General features: G+C 71.1%; 1 protein-coding gene across 1 annotated transcript in view; it reads left to right on the top strand.

Annotated features, from left to right (window-relative positions):
- lmna (lamin A) overlaps positions 1–7,500 on the top strand; it is a gene marked incomplete at its 3' end in the record, with an annotated part of 156,020 nt that overhangs the window by 116,146 nt on the left and 32,374 nt on the right. The gene's annotated exons all lie outside the window — the stretch shown is intronic.

Below are 7,500 nucleotides of genomic sequence, written 5' to 3'. Positions count from 1 at the left end.
TCCCTCTCGCTCCCGCGCGCGTGCTCTCTCCCTCTCGCTCCCGCGCGCGTGCTCTCTCCCTCTCGCTCCCGCGCGCGCGCTCTCTCCCTCTCGTTCGTTCACATGCGCGCTCTCTCCCTCTCGCTCCCGCGCGCGTGCTCTCTCCCTCTCGCTCCCGCGCGCGTGCTCTCTCCCTCTCGCTCCCGCGCGCGTGCTCTCTCCCTCTCGCTCCCGCGCGCGTGCTCTCTCCCTCTCGCTCCCGCGCGCGTGCTCTCTCCCTCTCGCTCCCGCGCGCGCGCGCTCTCCCTCTCGTTCGTTCACACGCGCGCTCTCTCCCTCTCGCTCCCGCTCGCGTGCTCTCTCCCTCTCGCTCCCGCGTGCGCGCTCTCTCCCTCTTGTTCGTTCACACGCGCGCTCTCCCTCTCGCTCCCGCGCGGGCACTCTCTCCCTCTCACTCCCCCGCCCGCGCACTCTCCCTCTCGCTCCCGCGCGCGCGCGCACTCTCCCTCTCGCTCCCGCGCGCGCGCGCACTCTCCCTCTCGCTCCCGCGCGCGCGCTCTCTCCCTCTCGCTCCCGCGCGCGCGCTCTCTCCCTCTCGCTCCCGCGCGCGCGCTCTCTCCCTCTCGCTCGTTCACGCGCTCGCTCTCTCCCTCTCGCTCGTTCACGCGCGCGCTCTCTCCCTCTCGCTCGTTCACGCGCGCGCTCTCTCTCTCTCGCTCCCTCCCGCATGCACTCTCTCTCTCTCGCTCCTTCCCGCATGCACTCTCTCTCTCTCTCGCTCCCTCCCACACTTGCTCGCACTCTCTCTCGCTCCCTCCCGCGCGTGCTCTCTCTCGCTCCCTCCCGCGCGTGCTCGCTCTTTCTCTCGCTCCCTCCCGCGCGCGCTCTCGCTCCCTCCCGCGCGCGCTCTCTCTCTCGCTCCCTCCCGCGCAAGCTCGCTCTCTCTCCCGCTCCCTCCCACGTGCTCTCGGGCTCTCTCTTGCTCCCTCCCGCACGTGCTCGCTCCCTCCCGCGCGTGCTCACTCCCTCCCGCGTGTGCTCGCGCTCTCTCTCTCGCTCCCTCCCGCACGTGCCCGCACTCTCTCTCGCTCCCTCCCGCGCTGCTCTCGCTCCCTCCCGCGTGCTCTCGTGCTCTCTCTCAGTCCCTCCCGCGCGCGCTCTCTCTCGCTCCCTCCCACGTGCTCTCGCGCTCTCTCTCGCTCCCTCCCACGTGCTCTCGCGCTCTCTCTCGCTCCCTCCCGCGTGCGCTCCCGCTCTCTCTCTCGCTCCCTCCCGCGCGCTCTCTCTCGCTCCCTCCCGCACGTGCTCGCACTCTCGCTCCCTCCCGCGCTGCTCTCGCTCCCTCCCGCGTGCTCTCGTGCTCTCTCTCAGTCTCTCCCGCACGCGCTCTCACTCTCGCTCACTCCTGCGCACTCTCTCTCGCTCCCTCCCGCGTGCGCTCGCACTCTCTTGCTCCCTCCAACGTGCTCTTGCGCTCTCTCTCGCTCCCTCCCGCGCGCGCTATCTCTCTCGCTCCCTCCCGCGCGTTCTCGCTCTTTCTCTCGCTCCCTCCCGCGCGTTCTCGCGCTCTCGCTCCCTCCAGCGCGCGCTCTCTCTCTCGCTCCCTCCCACGTGCTCTCGCGCTCTCTCTCGCTCCCTCCCGCGTGCGCTCCCGCTCTCTCTCTCGCTCCCTCCCGCGCGCTCTCTCTCGCTCCCTCCCGCGCGTTCTCGCTCTTTCTCTCGCTCCCTCCCGCGCGTTCTCGCGCTCACGCTCCCTCCAGCGCGCGCTCTCTCTCTCGCTCCCTCCCACGTGCTCTCGCGCTCTCTCTCGCTCCCTCCCGCGTGCGCTCCCGCTCTCTCTCTCGCTCCCTCCCGCGCGCTCTCTCTCGCTCCCTCCCGCGCTGCTCTCGCTCCCTCCCGCGTGCTCTCGTGCTCTCTCTCAGTCTCTCCCGCACGCGCTCTCACTCTCGCTCACTCCTGCGCGCTCTCTCTCGCTCCCTCAAGCACATGCTCGCGTTCTCTCTCGCTCCCTCGCACGTGCTCTCGCGTTCTCTCTCGCTCCCTCCCACGTGCTCTTGTGCTCTCTCTCACTCCCGCACGCGTGCTCTCGTGCTCCCTCTTGCTCTCTGCCGCGCGCGCTCGCGCTCTCTCTTGCTCCCTCCCGCGCAAGCTCGCGCTCTCTCTCGCTCCCTCACGCGTGCACTCGCATTCTCTCGCTCCCTCCCGCGTGCGCTCGCACTCTCTCTCTCGCTCCCTCCCGCGCGCGCTCTCTCTCGCTCCCTCCCACGCATACTCGTGCTCTCTCTCGCTCCCTCCGGCGCATGCTTTCTCGGTCTCGCTCCCTCCCGCGCGTGCTTTCTCTGTCTCGCTCCCTCCCGCGTGCGCTCTCTCTCTCGCTCCCTCCCGCGCACGCTCTCTCTCGCTCTCTCCCGCGCGCGCTCTCTCTCTCTCGCTCCCTCCCGCGCTCTCTCTCTCGCTCCCTCCCGCGCTCTCTCTCTCGCTCCCTCCCGCGCTCTCTCTCTCGCTCCCTCCCGCGCTCTCTCTCTCGCTCCCTCCCGCGCTCTCTCTCTCGCTCCCTCCCGCGCTCTCTCTCTCGCTCCCTCCCGCGCTCTCTCTCTCGCTCCCTCCCGCGCTCTCGCTCTCGCTCCCTCCCGCGCTCTCTCTCTCGCTCCCTCCCGCGCTCTCTCCCGCGCACTCTCTCTCGCTCCCTCCCGCGCTCTCTCTCTCGCTCCCTCCCGCGCTCTCTCTCTCGCTCCCTCCCGCGCGCGCTCTCTCTCGCTCCCTCCCGCGCGCGCTCTCTCTCGCTCCCTCCCGCGCGCGCTCTCTCTCGCTCCCTCCCGCGCGCGCTCTCTCTCGCTCCCTCCCGCGCGCGCTCTCTCTCGCTCCCTCCCGCGCGCGCTCTCTCTCGCTCCCTCCCGCGCGCGCTCTCTCTCGCTCCCTCCCGCGCGCGCTCTCTCTCGCTCCCTCCCGCGCGCGCTCTCTCTCGCTCCCTCCCGCGCGCGCTCTCTCTCGCTCCCTCCCGCGCGCGCTCTCTCTCGCTCCCTCCCGCGCGCGCTCTCTCTCGCTCCCTCCCGCGCGCGCTCTCTCTCGCTCCCTCCCGCGCGCGCTTTCTCTCTCGCTCACTCCCGCGCGTGCTCGCGCTCTCTCTCGCTCCCTCAAGCGCGCTCTCTCTCGCTCCCTCCCGCGCACACTCTCTCTCGCTCCCTCCTGCGCGTGCTCTCTCTTTCGCTCCCTCCCGCGTGCGCTCGCACTGTCTCTCTCGCTCCCTCCCACGTGCTCTCACGCTCTCTCTCGCTCCCTCCCGCGCTCTCTCTCTCGCTCCCTCCCGCGCTCTCTCTCTCGCTCCCTCCCGCGCTCTCTCTCTCGCTCCCTCCCGCGCTCTCTCTCTCGCTCCCTCCCGCGCTCTCTCTCTCGCTCCCTCCCGCGCTCTCTCTCGCTCCCTCCCGCGCTCTCTCTCTCGCTCCCTCCCGCGCTCTCTCTCTCGCTCCCTCCCGCGCTCTCTCTCTCGCTCCCTCCCGCGCTCTCTCTCTCGCTCCCTCCCGCGCTCACTCTCTGGCTCCCTCCCGCGCGCGCGCTCTCTCTGGCTCCCTCCTGTGCGTGCTCGCGCTCTCTCTCGCTTCCGCCCGCGCGTGCTCGCGCTTTCTCTCGCTCCCTCCCGCGCGCGCTCTCTCTCGCACTCTCCCGCGCGCGCTCTCTCTCGCTCCCTCCCGCGCGCGCTCTCTCTCGCTCCCTCCCGCGCGTGCTTTCTCTGTCTCGCTCCCTCCCGCGCGTGCTTTCTCTGTCTCGCTCCCTCCCGCGCGTGCTTTCTCTGTCTCGCTCCCTCCCTTGCGTGCTTTCTCTGTCTCGCTCCCTCCCTCGCGTGCTTTCTCTGTCTCGCTCCCTCCCGCGCGCGCTCTCTCTCTCGCTCCCTCCCGCGCGCTCTCTCTCTCGCTCCCTCCCGCGCACACTCTCTCTCGCTCCCTCCTGCGCGTGCTCTCTCTCTCGCTCCCTCCCGCGTGCGCTCGCACTGTCTCTCTCGCTCCCTCCCACGTGCTCTCGCGCTCTCTCTCGCTCCCTCCCGCGCTCTCTCTCTCGCTCCCTCCCGCGCTCTCTCTCTCGCTCCCTCCCGCGCTCTCTCTCTCGCTCCCTCCCGCGCTCTCTCTCTCGCTCCCTCCCGCGCTCTCTCTCTCGCTCCCTCCCGCGCTCACTCTCTGGCTCCCTCCCGCGCGCGCGCTCTCTCTGGCTCCCTCCTGTGCGTGCTCGCGCTCTCTCTCGCTTCCGCCCGCGCGTGCTCGCGCTTTCTCTCGCTCCCTCCCGCGCGCGCTCTCTCTCGCACTCTCCCGCGCGCGCTCTCTCTCGCTCCCTCCCGCGCACGCTCTCTCTCGCTCCCTCCCGCGCGTGCTTTCTCTGTCTCGCTCCCTCCCGCGCGTGCTTTCTCTGTCTCGCTCCCTCCCGCGCGTGCTTTCTCTGTCTCGCTCCCTCCCTTGCGTGCTTTCTCTGTCTCGCTCCCTCCCTCGCGTGCTTTCTCTGTCTCGCTCCCTCCCGCGCGCGCTCTCTCTCTCGCTCCCTCCCGCGCGCGCTCTCTTTCTCGCTCCCTCCCGCGCACGCTCTCTCTCTCGCTCCCTCCCCGCGCGCTCTCGCTCGCTCCCTCCTGCACGTGCTCGCACTCTCGCTCCCTCCCGCGCTGCTCTCGCTCCCTCCCGCGTGCGCTCGCACTGTCTCTCTCGCTCCCTCCCACGTGCTCTCGCGCTCTCTCTCGCTCCCTCCCGCGCTCTCTCTCTCGCTCCCTCCCGCGCTCTCTCTCTCGCTCCCTCCCGCGCTCTCTCTCTCGCTCCCTCCCGCGCTCTCTCTCTCGCTCCCTCCCGCGCTCTCTCTCTCGCTCCCTCCCGCGCTCTCTCTCTCGCTCCCTCCCGCGCTCTCTCTCTCGCTCCCTCCCGCGCTCTCTCTCTCGCTCCCTCCCGCGCGCGCTCTCTCGCTCCCTCCCGTGCCCGCTCTCTCTGGCTCCCTCCTGTGCGCGCTCTCTCTCGCTTCCGCCCGCGCGTGCTCGTGCTTTCTCTCGCTCCCTCCCGCGCGCGCTCTCTCTCGCACTCTCCCGCGCGCGCTCTCTCTCGCTCCCTCCCGCGCGCGCTCTCTCTCGCTCCCTCCCGCGCGTGCTTTCTCTGTCTCGCTCCCTCCCGCGCGTGCTTTCTCTGTCTCGCTCCCTCCCTTGCGTGCTTTCTCTGTCTCGCTCCCTCCCACGTGTGCTTTCTCTGCCTCGCTCCCTCCCGCGCGCGCTCTCTCTCTCGCTCCCTCCCGCGCGCGCTCTCTCTCTCGCTTCCTCCCGCGCTCGCTCTCTCTCTCGCTCCCTCCCGCGCGCGCTCTCTCTCTCGCTCCCTCCCGCGCGCGCTCTCTCTCTCGCTCCCTCCCGCGCGCGCGCTCTCGCTCGCTCCCTCCCCGCGTGCTCTCGCTCGCTCCCTCCCCGCGCGCTCTCTCTCGCTCCCTCCCCGCGTGCTCTCGCTCGCTCCCTCCCCGCGCGCTCTCTCTCGCTCCCTCCCGCGCTCTCTCTCTCGCTCCCTCCCGCGCTCTCTCTCTCGCTCCCTCCCGCGCTCTCTCTCTCGCTCCCTCCCGCGCTCTCTCTCTCGCTCCCTCCCGCGCCCGCTCTCTCGCTCCCTCCCGTGCGCGCTCTCTCTGGCTCCCTCCTGTGCGTGCTCGCGCTCTCTCTTGCTTCCGCCCGCGCGTGCTTGTGCTTTCTCTCGCTCCCTCCCACGCGCGCTCTCTCTCTCGCTCCCTCCCGCGCGCGCTCTCTCTCTCGCTCCCTCCCGCGCAAGCTCGCTCTCTCTCCCGCTCCCTCCCACGTGCTCTTGGGCTCTTTCTTGCTCCCTCCCGCGCGTGCTCGCTCCCTCCCGCGCGTGCTCACTCCCTCCCGCGTGTGCTCGCGCTCTCTCTCTCGCTCCCTCCCGCACGTGCTCGCACTCTCTCTCGCTCCCTCCCGCGCTGCTCTCGCTCCCTCCCGCGTGCTCTCGTGCTCTCTCTCAGTCTCTCCCGCACGCGCTCTCTCTCTCGCTCTCTCTCGCTCCCTCCCGCACATGCTTGCGTTCTCTCTCGCTCCCTCCCGCGCGCGCTCTCTCTCGCTCCCTCCCACGTGCTCTCGCGCTCTCTCTCGCTCCCTCCCGCGTGCGCTCCCGCTCTCTCTCTCGCTCCCTCCCGCGCGCTCTCTCTCGCTCCCTCCCGCACGTGCTCGCACTCTCGCTCCCTCCCGCGCTGCTCTCGCTCCCTCCCGCGTGCTCTCGTGCTCTCTCTCAGTCTCTCCCGCACGCGCTCTCACTCTCGCTCACTCCTGCGCGCTCTCTCTCGCTCCCTCCCGCGTGCGCTCGCACTCTCTCGCTCCCTCCAACGTGCTCTTGCGCTCTCTCTCGCTCCCTCCCGCGCTCTCTCTCTCGCTCCCTCCCGCGCTCTCTCTCTCGCTCCCTCCCGCGCTCTCTCTCTCGCTCCCTCCCGCGCTCTCTCTCTCGCTCCCTCCCGCGCTCTCTCTCTCGCTCCCTCCCGCGCTCTCTCTCTCGCTCCCTCCCGCGCTCTCTCTCTCGCTCCCTCCCGCGCTCTCTCTCTCGCTCCCTCCCGCGCGCGCTCTCTCGCTCCCTCCCGTGCCCGCTCTCTCTGGCTCCCTCCTGTGCGTGCTCGCGCTCTCTCTCGCTTCCGCCCGCGCGTGCTCGTGCTTTCTCTCGCTCCCTCCCGAGCGCGCTCTCTCTCGCACTCTCCCGCGCGCGCTCTCTCTCGCTCCCTCCCGCGCGCGCTCTCTCTCGCACTCTCCCGCGCGCGCTCTCGCTCGCTCCCTCCCCGCGCGCTCTCTCTCGCTCCCTCCCCGCGTGCTCTCGCTCGCTCCCCCCCCCGCGCGCGCTCTCTCGCTCCCTCCCGTGCGCGCTCTCTCTGGCTCCCTCCTGTGCGTGCTCGCGCTCTCTCTTGCTTCCGCCCGCGCGTGCTTGTGCTTTCTCTCGCTCCCTCCCACGCGCGCTCTCTCTCTCGCTCCCTCCCGCGCGCGCTCTCTCTCTTGCTCCCTCCCGCGCGCGCTCTCTCTCTCGCTCCCTCCCACGCGCGCTCTCTCTCTCGCTCCCTCCCGCGCGCGCTCTCTCTCTCGCTCCCTCCCGCGCGCGCTCTCTCTCTCGCTCCCTCCTGCGCGTGCTCTCTCTCTCGCTCCCTCCCGCGCGCGCTCTCTCTCTCGCTCCCTCCTGCGCGTGCTCTCTCTCTCACTCCCTCCCGCGTGCGCTCGCACTGTCTCTCTCGCTCCCTCCCACGTGCTCTCGCGCTCTCTCTCGCTCCCTCCCGCGCTCTCTCTCTCGCTCCCTCCCACGCTCTCTCTCTCGCTCCCTCCCGTGCTCTCTCTCTCGCTCCCTCCCGCGCTCTCTCTCTCGCTCCCTCCCGCGCTCTCTCTCTCGCTCCCTCCCGTGCGCGCTCTCTCGCTCCCTCCCGTGCGCGCTCTCTCTGGCTCCCTCCTGTGCGTGCTCGCGCTCTCTCTCGCTTCCGCCCGCGCGTGCTCGTGCTTTCTCTCGCTCCCTCCCGCGTGCTCTCTCTCGCACTCTCCCGCGCGCG

This window comes from Carcharodon carcharias (genome assembly GCF_017639515.1).
Source record: "Carcharodon carcharias isolate sCarCar2 chromosome 36 unlocalized genomic scaffold, sCarCar2.pri SUPER_36_unloc_4, whole genome shotgun sequence".
Classification (NCBI taxonomy): Eukaryota; Metazoa; Chordata; class Chondrichthyes; order Lamniformes; family Lamnidae; genus Carcharodon; species Carcharodon carcharias.
This window is presented reverse-complemented; position numbering and strand designations above follow the sequence as displayed.